This window comes from Gopherus evgoodei, chromosome 7 (genome assembly GCF_007399415.2).
Source record: "Gopherus evgoodei ecotype Sinaloan lineage chromosome 7, rGopEvg1_v1.p, whole genome shotgun sequence".
NCBI lineage: Eukaryota > Metazoa > Chordata > Testudines > Testudinidae > Gopherus > Gopherus evgoodei.
Genome location: NC_044328.1, coordinates 111,987,681 through 112,013,345, shown reverse-complemented (window position 1 = coordinate 112,013,345; position 25,665 = coordinate 111,987,681). Strand labels below are relative to the sequence as shown.

The 25,665-nt window shown below is 41.9% G+C and overlaps 1 protein-coding gene across 2 annotated transcripts in view; it reads right to left on the bottom strand.

Annotated features, from left to right (window-relative positions):
* TMCC1 (transmembrane and coiled-coil domain family 1) overlaps positions 1-25,665 on the bottom strand; it is a 202,867-nt gene that overhangs the window by 173,753 nt on the left and 3,449 nt on the right. The window lies entirely within an intron of this gene.

Genomic DNA, 25,665 nt, shown 5'->3' with positions numbered 1-25,665 from the left:
TTTGGAGTGATTAGCCTATCCTGACACTTGAGCTGCAGCACCTACACTCAATCACAGCTAGCATGAGTATATGTCTCATCCCAGCTCAAAGCATAGATAAACCCTTATATGCAGTGTTTTGCACCCTGTTTCAGTAGATAAAAACAAGATATTCAGGCCTTTAAAATGTGTCTATCTATCCTACCTGGTTTTAGAGGTCACTATCTACAGCATAGCTAAAAATAGAAACCAAGACTTCAGCCATTCTAACAGCTATGCAATGATACCAACTATAAATCACTAGCAATTAAAATACTGGTGATGAAAATCAAGTCAAAATCAAAGAGGGGCGGAGAGGGGGGAAGCAAGATTAAAGTCAAAAAGATATTATTTCAAGGTATATACACTTGTTGACTAGTAAGTACTAATAAAAGATTTCAGGCATTCCAAGAGTCTACACGATACTGTATCTTGAGCAAGTTACTGATTCCTTCAGTTGAGTAGTTTGGTTTTTTAAAGGACTGGTCCAGCCATAGTTTCCTTTAACCCCTGAAGAATCAACATGGATCCTCTTACTAGCATCAAGAGCAGTACTGGAACTATAGTTACCTCCACTTTTTAGCACCACTGGGATTTTATGAAAATCCCTAAGTACAAATAAATTTAACCTTCCACATTTTACAAGACACAAGATGTGAACAAGCCCCTTGTTAATACTGTAAACCAGGGGCTGATAACCTACAACAACCTGAATGAACCCCAACCTACAGCAACCTGAATGAACCCCAGGTCAGTAGCGAGCTAAGACTGGCAGGAGCCAGCAGCCAAAAACCCCAGAGAAGGGGCGGGCTGAGACGCTCAGCACACCGCCACTCTGGGGTTCCCACTGCTGGCCCCTTGCCAGCTGGTGTCCCGCCACCGGTCCCACTTAGCGCCCGCTGCTGGCCTGGGTGAAGGAACCCTAGGCTGGCAGCGGGCTGAGACCCCGGCTGGCAGAAGCCAGCGGCCGAAACCCCAAAGCGGGGTGGGCTTAGCCGCTCAGCCTGCCACCTCCACTCTGGGGTTCCCGCTGCTGACCCCTTGCTAGTCGGGGTCCTGCCACTGGTCCCATTCAGCGCCTGCTGCTGGCCTGGGTGAAGGAACCCCGGGCTGAGACCCAGCTGCCAGGAGCCGCTGGCCGGAACACCAGAGCAGCAGCGGGCTGAGCCGCTCAGTCACTGCTCTGGGGTTCCGGCTGCTGGCCCCTTGCCAGCTGGGGTCCCCGCCGCAGCCCCACTCACCTTGCTTCCGGTTGGAGTTCCAGCGCAGGCCCCCTGCCTGACAGGGTCCAGGCCTCAGCCCTGCTCAGCCCTACCAGCTGCCAGCTCCACTCACCTCAGTTGTCAGTCTGGGGTTCCAGCTGCTGACCTCCTGCCAGCCAGTTAACAACTGATCACTCAGAAACCTGTGTGCAGCTTAAAGTATCCAAATACGTGCCAGACATTGGAAAACTCAGCAAGGAAAAGCAAGAGCAAGGATCACACTAAACTGATAAGATCTGCATTTTAATTTAATTTTAAATAAAGCTTCTGAAACATTTGGAAAACCTTATTTACTTTACATATAACAGTAGTTTGGTTATATAATATACAGACTTATAGAGAGACCTTCTAAAAAACATTAACATTTATTACTGGCACATGAAGCCTTAAATTAACAGAATCACAGAATATCAGAGTTGGAAGGGACCTCAGGAAGTCATCTAGTCCAACCTCCTGCTCAAAGCAGGACCAATGCCCAACTAAATCATCCCAGCCAGGGCTTTGTCAAGAATTATTTCCTGGGTGCTGGCTGGTGAGTCTTGCCCACTTGCTCAGGGTTTAGCTGATCACCATATTGGGGTTGGGAAGGAATTTTCCTCCAGGGTAGATTGGCAGAGGTCACTTGCTGGAGGATTCTCTGCACCTTGAAGTCTTTAAACTATGATTTGAGGACTTCCAATAGCTCAGACACAGATTAGGGTTTTTTTTTTTTTGTTTGTTTGTTTTTTTGTTTTTGTTTTTGTTTTTTTTACAGGAGTGGGGGTGAGATTCTGTGGCCTGCATTGTGCAGGAGCTGAGACTAGACGATCATGATGGTCCCTTCTGACCTGAAAGTCTATGAGTCAAGCCTGACCTTAAAAACATTTAAGGAAGGAGATGCCACCATCTCCATAGGTAACCCATTCCAGTGCTTCACCACCCTCCAAGTGAAAAAGTTTTTACTAATATCCAACCTAGACCTCCCTGTAGCAGGGCTCAGTCAGCCTCAATCAGGGGAAACAGACTGGGGCTGGGGAGAAGTCTGGCACCTGGCCTTTAGAACTGGCTGCACCTGCAGGCCTGAGAGTTCAAGGGCTATAAAGGCTGGCTGGCAGCCAGAAGAAGGGGGAATGGCCAGGGGAAGGTCAGTCTCCAGGCTGAGGGCAGATTCTGTACGGAGGAGGATATTGTAAGGCCTGCAAGTTGTATATAGTATATCACTGGTGGTGGGAGAATCTGGTATAAATAAAGCTACGGGTGCTGAAGAACTAGAGGCGCCTCTGTGTTTTATTGGGATTGCCAGTGGGCCCCAGGAAGAGGGGTGGGCAGAGCACCTGTTACACTCCCCTACTGCAGCTTGAGACCATTACTCCTTGTTCTGTCATCTAGTACCTCTGAGAGCAGTCTAGATCCATCTTCTTTGGAACCCCCTTTCAGGTAGTTGAAAGCAGCTATCAAATCCCCCCTCATTCTTCTCTTCTGCAGACTAAACAATCCGTTCCCTCAGCCTCTCCTCTTAAGTCATGTGTTCAAGTCCCCTAATCATTTTTGTTGCCCTCCACTGGACTCTTTCCAATTTTTCCACATCCTTCTTGCAGTGTGGGGCCCAAAAGCAGACACAGTACTCCAGATGAGGCCGTACCAATGTCGAATAGAGGGGAATGATCACATCCCTCGATCTGCTGGCAATGCCCCTTCTTATACAGCCCAAAATGCCGTTAGCCTTCTTGGCAACAAGGGCACACTGTTGACTCATATCCAGCTTCTCGTCCACTGTAACCCCTAAGTCCTTTTCTGCAGAACTGCTGCCTAGCCATTCGGTCCCTAGTCTGTAACAGTGAATGGGATTCTTCCGTCCTAAGTGCAGGACTCCGCACTTGTCCTTCTTGAACCTCATCAGGTTTCTTTTGGCCCAATCCTCTTATTTGTCTAGGTCCCTCTGTATCCTATCCCTACCCTCCAGCATATCTACCACTCCTCCCAGCTTAGTGTCATCTGAAAACTTGTTGAGAGTGCAGTCCACGCCATCCTCCAGGTCATTAATGAAGATATTGAACAAAACCAGCCCCAGGACTGACCCTTGGGGCACTGCACTTGATACCGGCTGCCAACTAGACATGGAACCATTGATCACTACCTGTTGAGCCCGACGATCTAGCCAGTTTTCTATCCACCTTATAGTCCATTCATCCAGCGCATACTACTTTAACTTGCTGGCAAGAATACTGTGGGAGACCGTATCAAAAGCTTTGCTAAAGTCAAGGAATAACACACCCACTGCTTTCCCAGTTTACATTAAAGGTCTTTCAACGTTTAAAAAAAAAGGTAAAACAAAGTGAACTTGTGGTCACTGAAACACTCAAGAGTTCTTTATGAGAAATCCCAGTGTGCTGTCCAAACTAACTCACAGAATCAGTCTACTGACATGTCCTATGGAATTTCAAGGTATTCAAATTCCTCTTCTAAATTGCTGTGTAGCATATATGATGTTAAATAGCTGCTGCATTCCACTACAGAGGTGGCTGAAGTGTTCCATATATGCCCTACCTACTTCACATCAGTATGTAGCGTAGTTAACATTTGTAAAATATATTTTGAAAATCTTATATAAAGAAATTAAAACAGAATCTTTATTAATGCATGTGGATGCCCCTAATGTTTATTCAAAAGCAGCATTGTTTCTAACTAGTTTCCAGGGTTTGATATGAGGCATGTCTGGATGTTTGTTTCCCTACAAAGGACTTTCCTCATCAGCTGTTTGGTGTGGCAAGCCTGGGAGGGAGGAGAAGCGGAGCTGAGTGGCGTGCTCCTGGGAGGAGAAGGAGGCATAGTGGAGATGAGCTGGAGCAGGTAGCAGTATCCTCTGCACCCTCCCCGCCCGTTGCGGCCCCCCTGCCTCAGCCCACCTCTGCTCCGTCTCCTCTGCCTCCCCCCACAAGCACGCTCCAGCCCCACCCCTCCTCCCCCCCCAGGCCTGCCACACCAAACAGCTGATTGGCACAGTAAGCCTGGGAGGGAAGAGAAGCGGAGCTGCGGCGTGCCTGTGGGAGGAGGCGGAGCAGAGGTGAGCTGAGGTGAGGGGGCCCTGGGGAGGGCCGCAGCAAGTAATGGGTGGGCACAGAGGAACCGCATGCAGTAACGCCTAGGCACACTACTTCTGAAAGGTTGCCGACCCCTGCTGTAAACACTTTTGATGCATTCAGCGCATGTGCATTAGCCTTACAACTAGACAAGGAAAAAAGTTCACTGGCCTGGCACGAACTCTACTTGCTAATTTTTGCCATGACAATTGAGTAGAAAATTAGTGATATTTTATGTTTGTCCATCAGAAATATTTACCCACAATGAGTCTTGCAAGGCTGCTGTAGATTCACTTCCTCCTTGTGCAACTGTACAGATTCAGCTACAAACCTGGCAGTGGACATTTGTAACATTCACACTATTTTGTGACTAGCTTTCAAATATACCACAACTTCCTCTCCCCTTTCCTCCCTCAAAACCAAACAATGGTGACAGCCAAGCCAGTTACAGCACTTCCTTTCAAAAGTGGCTCTGTTCTTTGCTTCCTTGAGACTATTTGTGTAACTAAGACTTTTCATCAGAACTTTTGGTACCAAATCTTTTGAAAATATAAATGAAATGAAAAAAGCCAGCTCACAGGAAGATATTACAGACCATTCTGTTTAGAAAAAAGTCCACCCATACAAGATGTGTTCTGAGTTTAACTCTTTATTACACAGGGCATCTGCCAGGAACATCTCTGCAGACAAGAGTTGGTATGGTCTAGTAGTAGTTCCCAGTCACAGTCCGAAAAGCTAAGTTCTAATCCCAGCTCTGGCAAGGACTAACTCAGGCAACTCACTTGACTTCTGCAACTCAGTTTCCCCTCTGCAAAACCGCAATACTTACCTACTTCTGTAAAAGCACAGATCTAAATGTGAGAAGTATTCCAAAAGTGCGAAAAACCTCCCCACAGAGCTAAAATCACAGTGGGTGATATCAAAAACATTTTCACATCAACCAATGAGGAGGTTGCCTGAACTGATTCAAACTGAAACATCAGTGGGCTCTGGATGCATAAACAGGAACAGAGGGCTTCCCCCAAGAACTAAGATGTCTTTTCATATATAGGGCAAGAAACAAAAACAGGATAGAGAATAATAGGAAAAACTGTCTCCTCAATGACTGATAGCAAGATCTCCATTAGGCAGGAGCAGACTTTAGCACTGTGAAGTCACAGCTGATCACCAGGAGGAGGAGTGGGGCTGGGAGGGCAAAGGGGCAAAGCAGGGAGAGGACAGTCAGAGTAGAAGATCTCAGATCTCTGCTGCAGTAGATGAAGAGGCCTTATTTGCTATGACAAGCCCCAAAGTGAATATCTATCAGAGTATTTCCCCTCCTGCTTACAAACCAACATCAGTACAGAAGAAATTAGAAAAATCTGCTTTGAGACAGCAAACATTCACACAATTCAAAGTGAGCAGATAAAACTCACCCCTTCTTCAGGTCTGTCCCCCACAAACAGTAGAAATTTGTATTTCCCATTCCCTTTCCATAGTCTTTCTACCTACAAGTTTGCCTGAACAGACCTTATCGGTTCCTTACAAGCATCTCAAATTCTGCAGCTGCAATCTGCTGGGCTCCCATTGTTTCCTTTTCCTATTAACTTTTCCTTTCCTCTGGATCATGATATAGACTGCAGAATCTCCGGGCATTGGAGTAACATAACATCCTTGGGCCATGTCAGGGATTCTGGTGATCTCCTTTCAGAAGTACAAAGAGAAAAGCTGCTCTTATCCCCATTGCCTTTCTGCCAGGCAACGCTGCCACTTTCAATGTGTCAAAGCTGACTCAAATGTCAGGAACAAATGAAGCACAAATAGTGGAAATAAGGGCATTGCACTGCATTACCCACGGGAAGACAAAAGGCTACAGACTAAAATAGAAGTAGATTTTGGGATTGGTTGGTTAAATACTCAAATGCACTGCCCATGATAGTGTGCAGATGGAATCTAATTTTAATCCCTAGATGAATCTGCTACGTGACAATGGCAGTATATGATTTGGAATGAATTAGCTGCTTCAGTTCTAAAGATACCCAGGACTGGAATAGGAAAATCAGAGAAACTCAAAGTGAGTTTCATTGGCAGACTTGTATAGTATGCCGGTGTAACTTATAGAAAGTTGCTTTCTTACAGAAAATGGCTGAGGGATTTTAAGTGGGGTATGAATAAAAGTTTTTTAGATTCAAAAGTCAGTAAAACAATTAAGACAGACTTTTATAAGAGCCATAAGTAACAAGTCTTGTTTACTTTTCATCAACAAAAATGTGCCTTGCATATTTTGCATCAGGTCAGAAGAAATGCAAACACTTTGGTGATGGTTTTGCTGCATGCCTAATGCTTTTCAAATGACAGAAATCGGTGTCTGCCAGGGAAGAAATTGCGTAGAGTCAAATACCACCAAACACACGATGCATGATTTAAACTAGTACTGTTATTCCTTCACTTTGGAAAGCACATTTACAAAATTACATTTAAAAAATAAACAAATAAAAAACCCCACCACACACACTATCCATGCCTGGAGTAATAAATTCCTCCCCCAGTGAATCAAGTCCAACATTCACTTAGATCTTTCAGTACTCAATAGCTGACTTACCTATGGTGGCAGTAACAGAAGACACTTCAGACCAAGAATAGTTTTCACACAACTCAGCAGAAACATAAAACTTTCTTGCTGACTTCACCACAGTCAGTATAAAATGTACACAAACTTTGATGCATAGCTTTAGTAAAAAAATTGAACCATTCCATTTTGACATGAAACAGCTTATAGGACTGAACGTGAACCAAAAACTCTTAATCAGCCATAGAATGGAAAGACATCCACTGCAGACCCAAATTACTCATTTTACCCCTCCACTTTCTAAGCTGGTCCTGCTTTTATGAATTATCTTTGAAATATGCACCTAAAGGGCTCTCCTGCTAGATATACAAAGGAATTATTCTGAATCTACCAAATGAGAGTTACTTCTCCTGCAACTGTTGACAGAGACCTTAAAGTTCTTCCATGACAGACACAAATAGCTGTCGTTTGAAAAGCGGTTGGCAGGCAGCAAAACCGCCTTGAAAGTACTTGCATTTCTTCTGACGTGATGCAAAATATGGAAAACAAATTCGGTTAACAAAAAGTAAACAAGACCTGTTGGCTAACAGAAGTCTGGTTTATGCTGCTTTACTGACTTTTGAATCTGAAACACTGCTATTCATGCCCCACTTTAAATTCCTCAGCCACTCCCTTAGGGCTTGGCTACACTGGCACTTTACAGCGCTGCAACTTTCACGCTCAGGGGTGTGAAAAAACACCCCCCCCGAGCGCTGCAAGATACAGCGCTGTAAAGCCTCAGTGTAATCAGTGCCGCAGCACTGGGAGCGCGGCTCCCAGTGCTGCAAGCTACACCCGTAAGGGATGTGGTTTACGTGCAGCGCTGGGAGAGCTCTCTCCCAGTGCTGGCGCTCTGACCACACTCACACTTCAAAGCTAAATTTCAAGTGTAGCCATACCCTAAGGCAGTGATTCTCAAACGTTTGTATTGGTGATCCCTTTCAAATGGAAAGCCTTTAAGTGCAACTCTCCTTATAAATTAAAAAAATGTTTTTATGTGTTTAACACCATTATAAATGCTGGATGCAAAGCAAGGTTTGGGGTGGAGGCTGACAGCTCGTGAGCCCTCATGTAATAACTGCACAATCCCGAGGGGTCCCAACCCCCAGTTTGAGAACCCCTGCTCTTAGGGCTAGTCTACACTGATTACATTAAAGCACATGGATTGTGTAGTCGCAGCAGAGCGCTGGGATAGAGCTCTCCCAGCGCTCTAAAAAAAAACCACATCCACAAGGGGCGTGGCTCCCAGCACAGGTGCATTGTCTACACTGGCACTTTACAGCGGGGGCTGTTTTTTCAAAACCAAGCAAGAAAGTTGCAGCGCTGTAAAGTGCCAGTGTAGACAAGCCCTAAGAAACTTTCCTTCCTGACTGAAATTTTCCCAAATAAAACAAGCAAGGAAGCTTGTTCGCTCATTATGGGGATGGAATGTATCATTTAAAATAGGTGTAGTCCCAAAAAAAAAAAAAAAAAAAAAGGTTTTTAAAATTAATTTCAAGAGATCTTAATTTTGGGTTGGACTTTTTACACTGATTTTACTAAGTTTACTAAGAAGGAATCCCTCCCACTAGTGCTGCATACAAAAAAGTAGTTTAAGTCAGGAAAGAGCAGCACAACACAGACACCTTTGAGAAGTCTATACAGCGCTTCATGGAGTAGAGAGATTTATTCGTGCATAAAGCTTTTCCAAGGAACGTGGAGAGGCAATAAGGATTACAGCACAAATTAGGAGTTTGGCATTATGGGTTCTATCCCAATGACAGCACAGAATTGGTGTAGCATCAGGAAAAGTCAACTGACCTCTGAGCTTCACCATCTGAACCAAGGGGATACTCGCGTGTATCACAACACTGCTGATGTTTATTCAATTTTTTCCAAACTGATCTGAGGTCTTTAGGTGGAAGGTGACACAGAAGTGCATGTTATTGATGTACTAAATCTGGATCAGGGTTCACACACTTTATCAGGTCACCTTTCTTTGCAAGGTTTCAGCATCTCCACTTGGAAAGGTTTAAATAACTCACTGCGAGGTCAGAGACTCCTCAATCTAGTAGATTGAGCCCAACAGGTTGTTTTGTAACAGCAATGAATGACTACACATCTTGAGTTTATGGTGCTCAGACGCTACAAAAATGAATGTTAAGTACATACTGATAAGTGATATCAGTTGTCTCTGGCCCATGGTCTCTTCCTGCAAGTCTAATTATAGCCCCTCCTGGTGATGCCATTGATTTTCCTGGACAAAACAGGGCTACTGAGAATAATTCACATGCATCCACACACTAGCTCTTTGAATGACCACTTACTTGTTAGAGTAGCCACACTGGAACAGTGCTTAACTTGTCCATTTTGATTTGCACAAGGTGAGCCTGACAACATGTTTGCAAATGTTTTGATTCAAGTGTTCATGCACCCAATATTTCTATGCAAAGCCACCATAAAAAAGTGTGACCTGAAAGTGTGGCCGCACTTTCAGGTCACAGTTTAAACCATAAATACCTTCCCAAAAAAGCAATGGGAGGGATAATGGATTTGTTTTAAATGAAGCCCAAGTTCACCCAAAACTGAAAAGAGGCTCAGGTTTACAACCCAAAGTTGGCTAGAATCAAAGCAGATTCCTTAAGGGAGCATCATATGCCTGTAGCTCTGATATTACAGTATGTATCATTGATCAGTCTTTTTATTTCTATATCAAATACTTCATTTGCAAACCTAAAGCTAGGCTTTGCGCAGCTGCCTGTTCAGGACACTACTGCCTCTGAATTGACTACGGTTTAAGTATTTTAATCTGCCTATCATAGTTTAGTTTGATTTTTTTGTTTTTTAAACAGAGTTTATGCTTCCTAAATTTTCCCTATGACTAGTCTTGATGTGTTTTTGAAGAATGCACATATTAACTACAAACCATGTGTAACCTACGGATATACACAGTGGTCATCATTAAAAAGTTGATGTTTATCAGCAATTACCACATGGAAGTAAGTATCTGGTGCTATCTGCCATGGTTAACTCACAGTTTGATTCCTCACACATTCTAGGAAAGAACAGTAACAACTCACCAGCTAACTAATACAATATGATTGTGGTTATATATTGGATAATACATCTACTGTGGGAAATGCAAAATATGTTGTAAGCAGTAGGGATGTATGGGTAAGGTGGAGGAAAATGACCAGCAAATACAACTGCAAACTACTAACTAAACCCCTGCCTGGAATAATTGACAGTAGAGTCTCATTTATTTTCTCTATGATCTTTGTGGACCTGGTAATTTACCATGGCACATTCATTTTCATTATAATATTTCAGCATGAGAGATAACACTACCATACAGTATGCTTGAACCTGCGCCTCAGTTCAGAGATCTGATTTCTATTATTCAATGGTTTGCAAAATTCAATATTTCCCAAAGGGTCTTTAGTCATTAATGTGAATCAGCGACATTCTGCTCTAAACTCCCTGAGTGGAAGACTTCAGCAGGCACAACAAGGAGACTTGAAAGCAATTTCCTTTTTTCAGAGGTCTTGGACCATACATAGTGGTATTAGTTTATGTTCCTTCCTCTGTGAAGTGTTTGAAGGCACTAGAGCTGCAGATGCCTCAAGTCACTTGTTCACAAATATCTAATAAGTGAGTCTGCCCTCTCCCGCTTGGGTTTATTTCTTCAGCTAGCAGCAAGGAAAAAAGCATTCAGAAGAGACAATCCAGTCGGCTGTCTGGACATATGAAAATAACTATAACGTGATTAAAAATACATTCCATGATCAATTTAGGAGCATTTTATTCTTTTTATCCAGTATTAAAACACCCGTGGGGTTAGAACTAAATTCATAGATTCCAAGGCCAGAAGGGATTACTATAATCTCCTACTAGTCTGACTGCCTCCTGTGTAACACCGGACACAGAACTTCCCCAAAATAATTCCTAGTCTTTAAGTCAAGACTGGATATTTTTCTAAAAATGGTGTGCTTGAGAATCCATCACAACCTTTGATAGAGTTATTAACCACTAGAATAATTTAACTGTTAAAATTTCAGGCCTTATTTCCCATTTAAATTTGTATAGCTTCAACTTTCAGCTTTTGGATCACATTACACCTTTCTTCTTCTAGACTGAAGAGCCTATTAGAAGATATTTGTTCCCCAAGTAGATACGTCTAGACTGCGATCAAGGCTTCCCTTTAACCTTCTCTTTGTTAAGTTAATCAGATTGAGCGCTAAGTCTATCACTATAAAGAATGTCTTATAATTTTTAATTATTCGTGGCTCTTCTTTGAACCCTCTCCCATTTATCAACATCCTTCTTGAATTGTGGGCATCAGAACTAGACACAGTTTAACACCAGTGACTGCACCAGTGCCAAATACAGAGGTAAAATAACCTCTGCTCCTACTTGAGATTCCCATTTATGCTTCCCAGGATTGCATTAGCTTTTTTGGCCACAATGTCACACTGAAAGCTCATGTTCAGCTGATTATCCACCATGACCTCCAAATCTTTTTCAGAGTCACTGCTTTTCAGGATAGAGTTCCCCGTCCAATTAGTATGGCCTACATCCTTTGTTCCTATATTTATATATTTACTTGTATTAAAAAACACATTGTTTGCTTGTGCTCAGTTTTGTAAGTGATCCCTAGTTCTCTGAATCAGTGACCTCTCCTCGTCATTATTTACCACTCCCTCAAATTCTGTATCATCTTTAGCTTTATCGGGTATGACTGTTTTCTTCCAGGTCACTGATAAAAATGTTAAATAGAAAAGGGCTAAGAACCGATCCCAGCAGGATCTCCACTAGGAATACACCTGTTCAATGATTCACCATTTACAGTTACACTGTGAGTCCTATCAGCCAGCTTTTAATCCATTTAATGTGTCATGTTAATTTTATATCCTCCTAGTTTTTCAGTCAAGATGTCATGTGATACCAAAGTCACATCCTCACAGAAATCTAAATATATTACACCAATACTATTACCTTATTTATAATCTCATAAAAAGTATATCAATTTAGTTTGACAGGGATCTATTTTCCATAATTCCATGTTGAATGGCATTAATTATATTACCCTGCTTTCATTCTTTATTAATTAGTTGTGTATCAGCCGCTTCATTATCTTGCCCAAAATTTATGTCAGACCGACAGGCCTATAATTTACTACATCATCCAGTTTCCCCTTTTTAAATATTGGCACAACTTTAACGTTCTTTTGAAAAACAAACATTAGCAGTACAGCTCACTCCACAACTGTCTTTATAAAAACTTCTGGATCCAAGTTATCTAAACCTATTGATTTTAAAATGTCTAACTTTAGTAGCTGCTGTTTAACATCCTGCAGAGATTCTAGTGGAATTGAAAGAGTGTTATACGATATGACTACATCTCCAAATACTATACTTTGAGATTGGAAACACTTAAATCTAGAAGGAAAATTACCCTGTAAGTTACTACAAACAGACTAGTATTATAGAAACTGAGACATTCCTACATCATTTTATTGACACTGAATTAATTTGTATAGCATTTTGAAGACAAAGCGATATACTGGTAGTAAATTAAATATTACTAGATAGAGAAAAAAGCCTGGATCTCAGACTCTCTCCCTGCCACCATACATATAATTCTATTCTATTTCTTTTGTTTCTATTGTCTATAGTGATGTTATTAAAAAAGGATGTTGGACAATCTCAGTGGCAAGGTGTGAACTACAAAATGCAAATCAATTACATTTACAAAAAAGTATTCAGTGATTGCTAAGACTGAACTTCATTCTTTAGAAACAGTCAATTCTATGGCCTGTGGAACAAGAAGAGATAGGAGGTCTATATAACTAGATTAGGCATTTTGCTATGAAGTTGCAACGGCTCATGTAGCCAGAGACAGTGTATGAGTTCAAATTCACTATTTTCCCAAAGGTACACCTGATTCCCTTTTATAAGCATTTTTTAAAAAGCCCATAGCTACTACTTGCCCTTATAAAAATCTATTTACCCACTCACTTGGGCACATTTTTAATGAGTAATAGTTTGGATTTTAGCAAAGTAAAGACAGGCACGTAGATTTTGTGCCTGAAAGAAGGACAAAGTAGATGAATTTTTAAGGCCTCTGTATAAAAGTAACTAAAGACTGAAAGAGGATTATACAAAAGAACTAACATATACTCCTTTGGGCCTGTCATTCGTCCATTGCATAAATCTCTATCTAGGTGCATTTATAACTAGTCAGTTTGCACTATGGTAATACAAATAATAAATAGTTGTAAGTGTTATGATGCCAAAAACTAGCTGTAAGGACACTCCAAGCTTACAGCTACCACAACAGGAATGATTAATGTAGAAGCAATGTCTCAAACCAATAACTAGAACCATCTCTAAAGAACTTTCCTCACCTGCCAAAACTCATTTGAAGGCTTGAGTAAACAGACAGGCTTTCACTATGCATCAATAATCAGACTACTGACTCATGTGGGAAGCAAGCTCCAAAGTTAAGGGCAGCCCACAGAAAACACTCTGCGCACATCTAAGGCCTTTCAGAATCAAAGACTAATTGGGGAAACTGGTCAGGCTTGTAGGCTGATCAGCTAATATACATATCCAGGTCCTCGAGGATTCTTATTGAAAGAAATGTGACTCAATGTTGTCTTAAACAATTTATTAAACAAAAATAAAACCACATATCACTAAAACTAGGCTGTTTGTAATGCTAAACTAAAAAAAATAAATACAACTGCCTAATCAAGATGAAATCAGCATCAATATTGGATTGAAATTACATTACATTTGACTAATTATCAGCATAATACAACAAATAATCCTTATAAATTCTAAAGAAAGCATCTAAGGAGGTGGCCATCCATTTGTTATAAACAACTAAAGCATTTTACCAAAGTGAATCAAATCAGAACTTGGAGCTGGTTAAATATTTTAACACTGAAATAAAAAAGTATCTAATATCAGAACCACAACCTCAGAACCAGTTACAAACTTCCTCCTGGGACAACCTGTTTGGCAGTTTACAGCTGACTGTTTTAAGTTTCTCAGCAGGTTCAGAAGATAGCACATAGTCTAATTATCTTTATGAGACTGTGCTCCCGGCTATTTAAGTTTAGGTAATTTTCTGGTGCCTTCCCTGTGTGGACTTTACAAGTGCTCATTCACACCATCACACCCTAAAATTAAAGAATAAAAAGGCTGGGACACCTCTCAGCTAATAAGGACAAAAATAGAAAAATAAGGCCAGGTCTACCATACACGATTAGGTCGACATAAGCTGCCTTGCATTAACCTAGTTGTACAAGTGTCTTCACTTAAATTTGGCTCACGCTGACCTAGATGCCTCTGTATGCCGACTTAGTAAGGCCACCTCCACGAGCGGTGTAGAGCAGTGGTTTTCAAACTTTTTTCATTGGCAGACCCCTAAAATTTTTCAAATGCAGGGCTTTCAAAATCAGTCTGTGGACTGCCAGGGGTCCACGGACCACAGGCTGAAAACCACTGCTGTAGGGTCATAGTTGATGTAATTAGTTCAACAAGTCAGTGTTGAAACTCAGGCTACATCTACACTACAGTCGAGATCAATGCTCTGAGATCAATCCACCGGCGGTCAATTTAGAGATCTAGTGAAGACCTCCCAAATCGATAGCAGATCGCTCTCCAGTCGACTCCTATATTCTACCCCCGATGAGAAGAGTAAGGCAAGTTGACAGGAAAAACTCTCCCGTCGACCCCCCCGCGGAGTAGACCCCGTGGTAACTCGACCTAATGTACATCGACTTCAGATATGTTATTCACGTAGCTGGAGTTGCATAACATGTCAACTTACCATGGTAGTTTAGACATAGCCTGAGTTGCTTACATCAACTGTCACTGGCTTTCAGGAGCAGTCCCACAAGGAAAATTGATACATGTGTGCCTGGTGAGAACACACGATGCAGACACAAGTAGTCAAGTGTGCACACGCAAACAATTTAATAACTGCGGTAGCTCTACGCTGACATAAGCGAGGTCAACAAAATTCTGTAGTGCAGACATGGCCTAAGACAACAGGGGGTTCAAAACTCTTCAGCTCTTGTAATCTTAGATATCAAGTTCCTTTAAGCTGATGCTGAGTTTTACAGTCCTTTTAATTTAATACAAAAAATATTATAAATCTAGGCCTTAGCATAGGTTGTCAACTTCATATTTTAAACTGATTTTTAAAAAAACTATTAATTTAAATTTAAAAAATCTATTTTTATCAACCCTCCCTCTGAGTGAAAAGGTCTTGAGATGACCGTCACCAGCGTATTGAAAGTTATGCACAAAGTCCTACCAAAAAAAATGTAAAGGACCCTGGCAACTAATAGCCACTCAAGATTCATCGATCGAAATTAACACATTTGAACATGTGACCAGATACCATTGTCTTAAAAAAATAATGTAGTCATCTTTTTTTAGGAACTGGATGTTAGATCAAATAGCTTATCTTTAGATAAAACCTATTTACAATAAAAATAGAGTTTGTATCAGGTCTGTGTTCCCATATATGCTATTTCTATCACAGGCCTATTAGCAAGAGTCTCTCTGTTGACCTTAACTGCCAAAGAAGGGCACAGAGAAAGGTAGTCTCAATTAGCTTTCACCTCCTAGGGCTTTATAGATCAACACCTTAAATTGCATCCGGAAGTGAACATGCAACCAGCGCAGCCTATGGAGCCTTGGTAAGCTATTACACATCAAATGTCAACAGCACACTATTTAGTGTGATGTTTTGAATGGAGTCCCTCCTGCCAGCCGTGCTAAGCAGTGAGCTATGACATAGTCACAGCTTGCTTGTGTAGCCCCATTTAGCACCACTGTAATCCAGGGATAACTGGCTACTTCCCCTTTTTCATGTTCTCTGTATGTGTGTATATCTCTTCTAACTATACGTTCCATTCTATGATTCTGATGAAGTGGGTTGTAGCCCACAAACACTTATGCTCAAATACATCTGTTAGTCTCTAAGGTGCCACAAGTACTGCTGTTCTTTTTGCAGATACAGACTAACACAGCTGCTACTCTGAAACTTGAGGGAAGTGGTCACAATGCTCATACTACGTACAGATAGAAAAATACTTTGGCCACTGAAGCAAGCTGGAATGCCATTGCCAGGAGAAAATGGGAATGCAAGGGAAGCCCTAAATCATGAGTTACATGGGTTAGGAGTTACACATCTGTGCCTATGGTATCTCTAAAAAGCAAAGAACAATCACTTGAGCGATCCTGTCTACACTTCCACTGCCTGAAAATTAAACAGCTACAATGAAGGCTGTCAACTGATCTAAGAGTTAGTTTGGACAATTGTCCTTTGTCCATCACTAGCAGAAAACTAATGAACAAAACCAATAAAGTTCTGGCCTGAAACTGTACATGGAAATGCACAGTAGGAAGGAAATCTGAGGATTTCAGATATTGCCAGAGCATGGGTAATCCACCATCCCCAATGGGACTGGGCACATTTTGGGGGGTCGTGATTTGGCCATTCTCCCTTTCTTTACAACTAGGTAGGACGGGGTTTGAAAATGTTTCTGCTGTCAGGGTCATGGAAGGAAAGGCTGAAAGCCATTGTGCTAGTCTATCCCTGACCTTCCCAATAATATCATCCTAAGGGTATGTCTTCACAAGCAATGTTAAAGCGCGGCCATGGCAGTGCTTTAACATGGCTGTGTATTATTCGCACCACCAGGGCTGGGAGAGAGCACTGTAAAAAAACCAAAACCACCCCACCAGCACTGGGGTACTGACTACACTGCCACTTTACAGTGCCGAAACTTGCAGCGCTCAGGGGGGTGCTTTTTCACACCCCTGAACAAGAAAGTCACAGCGCTATAAAGTAGCAGTGTAGATAAGGACTAAGAGAAACTTGGGAGAGGGACACAGTTAGCAAGATCACTATCTAGGCGGGTGATTCTTGATCAAGGGCCTAACAACCACTCATTTGACAGACTCTGGCACCTAGCCCTTCCCTTAGAGGAGCATTGATTATTTCCTCTCAAATTCTACAAGCCTAGGGTGTACAGATCTAGTCCACAGGCCACAGCCAGTTGTATTCTCCCAGCATCTGTAAAACTTCAGTAAGCCACACTGGCCAAAGCTAACCTAGAGTCAATGCAGTGTTTGCATCCCCATATGAAGTCAGTCTGCAGCTGAAGCAGAGCGGTTGCAAGGGAGAGGAGGGGCAAGAGCGATGAAAGGTCATCAACATGAGAAATATTTGAGGTGGCAACTCATTCACTAAACTATCCATCACCCAGAACTCTTCCTCTGGATGAAAAGTTTGCACCTGCGCTTGTACCTTCAGCAAACCCAACTGAAAAAAATTGGAGAGAATCTTCACCTCACTGAAACATGCACACTTCATCTAGCATGTCTGTAGTTATTTTATCTTTCAAAGACAACAGTTAACCCTAGAAGAGTCCTAAAACATGCTAACTGACTTAATACACATACTATGTTCCCAGAGAAGCACTTGTTGTTTAGGAAGAAAACCATCTTTGTATTTTGAAAAAAAAAAAAAAAAAAGGATATCCCCTCCTCCCTCCAATCTGCCAGTCTGACACAGTGTTCTCTAGTTGTGAAAACAAAGATCTGAGAGTCAGGACCAGGGTTTTAATCACATTTCCACCTTAACTCTGCTGTGTAATCTCTGACAGCCACAACCATTCTTCCCTCATTTTTCCTGTTTTTACACAAATATTTACCTATTTCCAAAGATGCTGCATCTTAATGTTTGTAAGGTGCTTTGTAACTCCAGACAGGAGTTATCCATTAATCCAAAAGTCTAAAATGCTTATTGTGGGCACTCGAAGCCACCATACCTAGAGGAGATCAAAAATCTCTCACCAGTTGTACATATAATCTATGTATGGGAGCAGCTGTTCTTGATGTATTCTTAAAATGATCACGGCCAACTAAACTAGTGAAAAGAAACTTAAACTAATAGACTACAATGAAAGATCAAATTAGTTCACATAACCGTGAATGTTGGATTTATATCCTAGTAGTGTTTTCATAAGCCAACAGACATTCAGACTGTTTATCCTCTTGTGACACCCATTCACATGATTATAAAGTGTGTCGATACGTCACTCATTTCACCACACTTCAGTGCCCTATAACTGGAATGAAAGTTTTGAAGAACTAGAAAAGACTATCCAACTTTTAAGGCAATCTGCTCATAATGCATGTAATTTCTGCAGGTCATTAATACCATGTCAGTATCTTTCTTTTAACAAACTTGTCTGGTTACTACTATAGTTGTGTGCTATTTTCCTAGTTAAAAACGATGTTCATCTGCACACAATGATGAGTTCTTGCTTTTCTGCCACAAATTACACACTTACATAAACTCACCTCTCAGAAATGGGAACAGACGTCAGGTCTCCCTACCGACTACCAGTCCCCTATTCTAAGCAATGCTGCTATGCTAAAGAAATTAATCCCCACAGCATTTTAAAATTTCCTGCCTTCAGTCTGCCTCTGCCCCTATTTGAATTTCAGTATGTTAACTATGCTCCGTAATATGTATTAAATTAGTGTAAAAACGATCTAGGTCATGTAGCATGTTGTGTATTTCAGTTACACGCCAACCTTCAAAAGGCCGTTCCTTTTCTTCCTCTCACCCTCCCCTCCTCCAAATAAAAGAGGCTGAACCATCACACACTTCTAGAACAATGACCTGCTTGGCTACATTCCACCATAGTGAGGTGGAAGTAGATTTTCTGCCTGTCACTGCTAGTGGATGTCACCATGGAAGTCTAAAATGGAGAGAAAAGATGGCAGTATTTATAAAGATTCATAAGGAGAAAAGACGGTATCATTTCAGATAGTATCACTGTACATGCAGTGATTCCTAAAGGACTGAAGATACAAATCTAACAGATGGAATTAACATATTTCAGGTTCTTTTTTTTCTTAATATAAGAAAAAGACTCGGCTAAATAGAATTGGAAGGCAAAAAAGAGTCAGGTACACTATTGACTGCTCTCTAGCCCCCATACACTGCGGCATTTTCATGGGACAATCAAGTCTCTTTTCCCATTCCCGTTATGTTACATGTGGAGGATGGTCTTGTAGCTCACACGATAGCGAGTCCTGGCTGTGGTGGACTTGTGACCATGGGCAAGTTACTACTTCTCTGAGACTGCTGAATTCTGCAAGATGAGGAAAATATTTAACCTCCCTCTCAAAGGGGTGCTGCGAAGATTACTGATGTTTGTAAAGAACTTTTGAGATCTTGGGATGAAATAGAAAGTATTTTAATTTTGTTTCTGACTCTATGGTTGACAAGCAGACAAGGCATTAGCACAAGGAATACGAATCAGGTATGCCCCAGTTCTAGTCACCATTAATACAGACATCTTCTGATTTTGGACAAGACTTTTCATCTCTATGCCTGTGTCTTCTCTATAAAATGGGGAAAACACCATCTGCCTCAGAGAAGCATCGAGAAATTAGCTATGTTAATAAAACACTGAAAATTAAGAGCACTATAAACATTCTAAATCACTGTTACTTAAAAGGAGTGAAAGTGTGTGGATAAAGGACACCAGTTACAAAATAAATAACTCACTTTTTTGAAAGGAACCTTTAGAAGAATCCGACAGTAGGTTCAAATGAGGTCATCTTACATATAATGCAATTCTGATATTCTGGTGCCAGTAATGCATCAGTGCACATGTGCATATTCAATCAATTTATTCTACAAAGTTCTTTATATTTTAGCAGTGTGTATTTAAGAAGTGCATGTCAAGGGTTATTTTTCCCAAGGAAGGAAAAAGAACCTGTCAGAGCATATTTTCTTTCCAGTTTGATTTTCCTTCACTACACAAATAAAAATATTGCTTAACTACAGCAAGGGGGAGCCCAGGTTTCAAGAGTTTGCTTTCTGTTCAGCTACATAACAATTTACTATAGGGCTTCTTTACTTTCAAACTCCTGGGCAACTGAAATTGTGTTTCACTGCCTACACTGCAAGGTAACACCACCAGTTCCTATCTCTAGTAACCAAGTGCCATTGTTTTATTTCCCATTTTAAAAAACATGCATTATTTAGGACTTACGCTGTCTTCTTTCTTTTTTTAAATAAATGATGCTAAGAAGCATGCATACGTCCAACAAATAACCACACTAGCTCTTCTTTTCTTGCATAGAAGTGCTCGCAGTTATAATCCAAAAATCTTCAAAAAAAAGTTTCATTTTAAAAAGAAATTGGAGATAAAGTCCATAGGAAATAGGATACAGTCTGAGGTGTGGGTGTAATTTGCCTTCTAGATTTGTAGACAGCTGTAGTTAGTACTGTAGGTCAGTTTCAGAGCAAACCTTGACAAAAATGCTTCTTTGCACAGGAATAAGATCTGATGGAATTAACAAGCATAGCAAGAAACAGAAAAATCATTAATAGCTGATTGCTGCTGTTTCACAGACATATGCTCATGCTCTGCTAAGCCAAACAAAAGTCTGATGCAGAGGAAAAAGAATTCACTATTACTTGGAACACTGAGGGTATGGCTACACTTGCAGCTGTACAGAGCTGGAAGTTACAGCTGTCTTCGTACAGCTGTGTAGGGAAAGCGCTGCAGTGGGGCCACACTGACAGCTACCAGCACTGCAGTGTGGCCACATTTGCAGCGCTGTTGGGAGTGGCTGAACAGGCATTCTGGGATACCTCCCAATACATCTGGAGGCCAATTACAGCGCTTTTGGTGGCCACACTGGCAGAGGAGCGCTGCATCACCAGCGCTGCAATCGTTATACTCCAGGCAGAGCAGTACAGCCAGCGCTGCAGCCAGGGAGATGCAGAACTGTATGTGCCTTGCAAGTGTGGACGGTGAGTAAGTTGCAGCGCTGTAAACCCACCATCAGTGCTGCAACTCTCCAGTGTAGCCAAGCCCTGAGCTTTTGACATAAGAGTCAATGCCTTAAGCAACAACACATTTGAAATCAAAGGCAGGAAAAGGAACCATTAAAATTAACACCCAAGCAAGCCACTTTGAGCTAACAATGTAGAGATGGCGAAGTAGGGGGTGAAGAACAAAAAGTTTTTTAAACCTCAAGAATCTGTGACTATTACGAACTGTATTGTCATCATAGCACAGAGCACCTTGTTTCACAGACACGTAAAAAGTGCTGCAAGGAATCCAAGGCCCAAAATTTTCATAATTGCATGTGCATAAATACACAGAATTACACTGTTTGCAAATGCAATTGTGGTAACTGCTTGTGCACCTTTTTTTAAAAAAAATCTGGTCCTAAATAGTAAATTATAAGTGAAAGATCAGAGCAGACTTCCCTGTAAGAACAACTTGTATGTCCTCTCCCTCCCTCCATTTACAGATTTGGAAGTTTTACCAGAAACCTGTTAGAGCCCAAGAAGGAGAAAGAAAGTGTCTCATCTTTCATCCATGCTTCCGAGACCCTGGTGAAAAGCTCAACCCTTAGTCCCCAACCAAGCTGTCTGGACTCCTACTAGCATACTGCCCTCAATTCCGCTCAAGGATTCAATCTTTTCCAGTCTGATAAATTTCAAGACCTCCCTTCACACCACTGTTCGAAGACTATTCTATCTTTTACCCCACCCTCTCACCACACCAGTGGCTTCTAATTGATGAGGTGTCTACCCTATCCTTCTCCCACCATCTCCATTTTTGGAGTCTCTGCCCCTATGAATAGACTGAGTATCTGTTTCTGATCAGCTTTGCCAAACACCAGCAGAGTGAAACTGTAGACTTATTTTTCACTGCTGCTCTTAGGGTTCTGGAAAGCAGCCATGAAAATGACCAGAGATTTGTCAATTTCACTGAGGCTTGACAAAGCTATGAACAAGCAATTTGGGCACTGAACTGTGTGCCAACTCAAATAGCACTGCTCTAGTTCATATTCCACAGGATTTAGCAGATATAGGATGAAATATTTTACTCTGGAAATATTAATCTCCTTTAGAAAATTAATTTACAATCTACCTGAAACAATGTAAAGTTATCCTGAAAGGGGGAGATTCAGTTGTATAATTTCCATTAAGCAGACATACTGATAAGCTTCCTGCACTGTTTGAAATGAGTGCTAGCTCACGAAAGCTTATGCCCAAATAAATGTTAGTCTCAAAGGTGCTACAAGGACTCCTCGTTGTTTTTGCTGATATAGACTAACACGGCTAACACTCTGAAAACTGTTTTAAAAGCATTCTCCTTCATGTCTAAGGATTCCGCCCAGATAACCAAGGATCCAGTTTTTGGGCAGCCATCTAAACATTCCATACAATCCCTCAGAATCATACTATAAAAAGCCTCAATACATGCTAAGGAATAGCCTACTACATGATAAAATAATCACTGCCCATAGTGCTGAGTGAAATGGTAAACAATGGAAGTCAGTCCCAGCATTGATATGATCTGAGACTCAGCATATGATGCCATATAACACAAGTAATCAAGAATTTATGTGCTTTGAACCATAAATTTACAAATTTGTCTCTAGGTACCTCCTTGTGTTTTGTTTAATTTCTCCTAGCAGCATGTTAAAGGAAAATAACTTAAGAATATACAACAGAGCTGTTATGTACTTCTTGGTGATATCATAAATATCTTTATAAAGCAGGAAAGACTTTGGCTGTATGCTTTTTGTAGAAGTTACTGATCTATCATTTTAACCTATCTGACCAGAGGATTAAGTCTGAGGATTAAAAATTTTTAATTTTTTGTTGAACAGATTTGTTGTACAGAGACAATGTCCAGTTTTTTTTAAACTGTTTGTTTAGTATTAAGAAAAATAATACTAGCATTTAGATCATAGACTTGATGCAGCAGCTTATTTTGGATCATGTTGGTAAATCACTGTTCCCAGGCTGCCAACTTTTACAGTAACTTTCAACTATAAACTAATAGTTGATTTACCAGCCACTAAATCTTGGGTTTTTAACAAATACTCATTTAACTGATGTGCATGAATCTGCAAAGGTATGTGAAATAAGGCATTTCTAACAAGTTTCACCGTGGTAAAGAATAAGGGAAAGGTTGAAGTTAGAGGATGGGGGTAAAATTAGTTTCATGAAGCAAGGGATCTGGGTACTTGGAGAGTGGGCCTTGGTGGGATGGGTTCCAGGTGTGGCTGGTTGTGACTCAGTGCTGTGGGAGTTCAAGGGCTCATCGGGGTGGTCCAGTTGCAGGAGCGGGTGGAGGTTCCATTGCAGGGGGCTGAACAGGGGGGTGGTCTGGGTGCAAGGGTGGGGCTCTGGATGCACAGGGTGTGGCTCAGTGGGTTGAGGGTTCAAGTTGGGGGAGCTCAGCAGAGAATCTGGGTGCAGGGGTGGAGGTCCAGATGCAGGGGGTGTGGCTCTGCGGGGGGATCTGGGTGCATGGAGGTCCTGGATGCAGAGGGTGAGGGGGGCTCAACAGGGAGTGGTCTGGGTGCAGGGGTGTGGGTCCGGATGCAGAGTGGAGTGGCTCAGCAGGGGTCGAGATGCAGGGAGAGTGAGGCTTGGCAGGAAGGTCCAGATGCAGGGGGGCTCTGGATGTAAGGGCTGAGGCTCAGCGGGGTGGTCTGGGTGAGGGGGGGTCCAGATGCACAGATGTTGGGTGGACGGGGAAGCAGCTTCCTATACAGTGACCCCTCTTCTCCCGCAGCTGAGGAGTGATGGGGCAGTGTGTGTGTGCGCACGCAGAGCTTCTTGCAGCTGGGGGAGGTTTTTGAGGGGAAGTTAATCTGGTCCCAGTCCAGCTGCTCCTTGCAGGGGAAATGGAAGTCCCATCCTCCCCCACCACCAGCTCAGCTGGGATTAGCAGCAAAGCCCGGCACAGGGTAAGAGCCGCCGGCCAAGGGCTCCCCACCTCACAGTGATTTACCTCTCCACTGCCTGCTCTGGGCACCTGAAATGATGCACCTGCGCTGCTGGGGAAGGGTGAATGACTGCTCTTGTGGCTTCCCTGTCAGAAAGTCATTTTTCTACATGGAAGCAAAGAAATCTACGGGGGACATGAATTCTGTATGTGCACAGTCATGCAGAATTCCCCTAGGATATGGGACCTTAAATGAGGGGGTATATTCAAGACAGAGAAAATAGTGGGAAGAAGGAAAAGATCCTTAGGAAATCAGAAGAAACCTCTAGGTAGTGTAGAAATCTAAGTAGTGAATTTTAACTTTGGATGCTGATCAGTTTTACTTTTCAACTCAATTTTCATCAGTGAATTACCTAACAACCACTATCTCTGTAAGTAATCACAGCAAAATACTAACACCAAGTTCAACTACTTGAAGTGTGAACACTTCAACAGGAAGCTCAGTCACAATGTAAATTTCAGAAACAGACAAAGCAGTACAGTTAACCCATTTGAAAGCATTGCATAGTGTGCAACAATTCTCTCAGAATTTGTTTTCCACTGTTTCAAAAACTTCCAGCACATTTTCAGCACTACTACAGCCTACATAAGTTGTAACTTAGGATCCAACAATTAAGTACTACACTTCGCTGAGATTCACTCATGCCTATTGTAGATCTGAAACATGAAGCACTGAAATATGTATGACTTTAGCATACTTGCTAAAAACGAGTTAATGTTTGAGTGTCATACATATATAGAGAGAGAGTCTATTTTTCCAGCTGAAAAGAGTTACAATTAACATACAACATATAGCCGGAAGAATGTACAGCCATCACTGCAACAGGAAACTTTACACTCCTACTTATTATTAAAGTAGTGTGAAGCCTTGGAGTCCTGTTTGACTCATCACTAAGCCTAGACAGTCAGGTAGCACCAGTGACAAAAAGGGTCATCTTCCACCTGTTTCCATGTATTTGTCACTTTCAGATTATATTAGCTCAGTGAACTACAGTAATTAAATTAGGAGGTGCTCAGAAACAAAACTGTATGATAGATAAAAAGATGTCCATTAGGGAACTAACCCTACTACCCCGGGGGAGCAACAGAAACACCCCAGCAAGAGAACAAACATTTACATTTGGCTATGCCACAGAAAAAAGAGGCACTGGGATTCCTACCAGGTCATATCAACCACTGGTCAGTAGGTGTCCATATAAACTGGAAGCCTCTACTCCATCCTTAGACTAATAAAAAGGAGGATCACTCAGCATCAGTTGGGTAGCTACAGCAAAGGTATAAGATTTCTGCTGATTTGCTCCTTCATCACCCTCGTAACTTTTCCAAAGGAGAAGTGGACACTTCTATGCCCCTACCGCAGCTTTGTGCGATCGGATGGTCTCTATTAAATAACCTATGTTAACATCCTTTTATGTCCCTCTCCCACATGAGTAGCTTTACTGCTATTCAAAGCTGACTCAAAGTAAGATAGAGATGAGTATCAATTTCCCTGTCTCCTCAACTGTGATGCCACTTTGAACCTTGTTAATACACTCTAAAGCAGCTTGAGACCTGGTCTACATGGGGGGGGCGGGTAAATTCGGTTTAACTTACGCAACTTCAGCTACAAAAATAGCGTAGCTGAAGTTTACGTACTTAGAGCTACCTACTGCAGTGTCTTCACCGCGGTAAGTTGACTGCTGCCACTCCTCTATCAACTCCACCTATGCCTCTCACTCCAGTGCAGTACCAGAGTCAACAGGAGAGCTGCTCCGGTCAATTTATCACAATCAGACACGATAAATAGACCCCGCACTGGACTGACCGCTCCGGAGGTAAGTGTAGACATGCTCCAAAAGAGCTATAAGCAGCAATGGCAGCATTAGGTCACTACCATCTGTTCGCAGACTC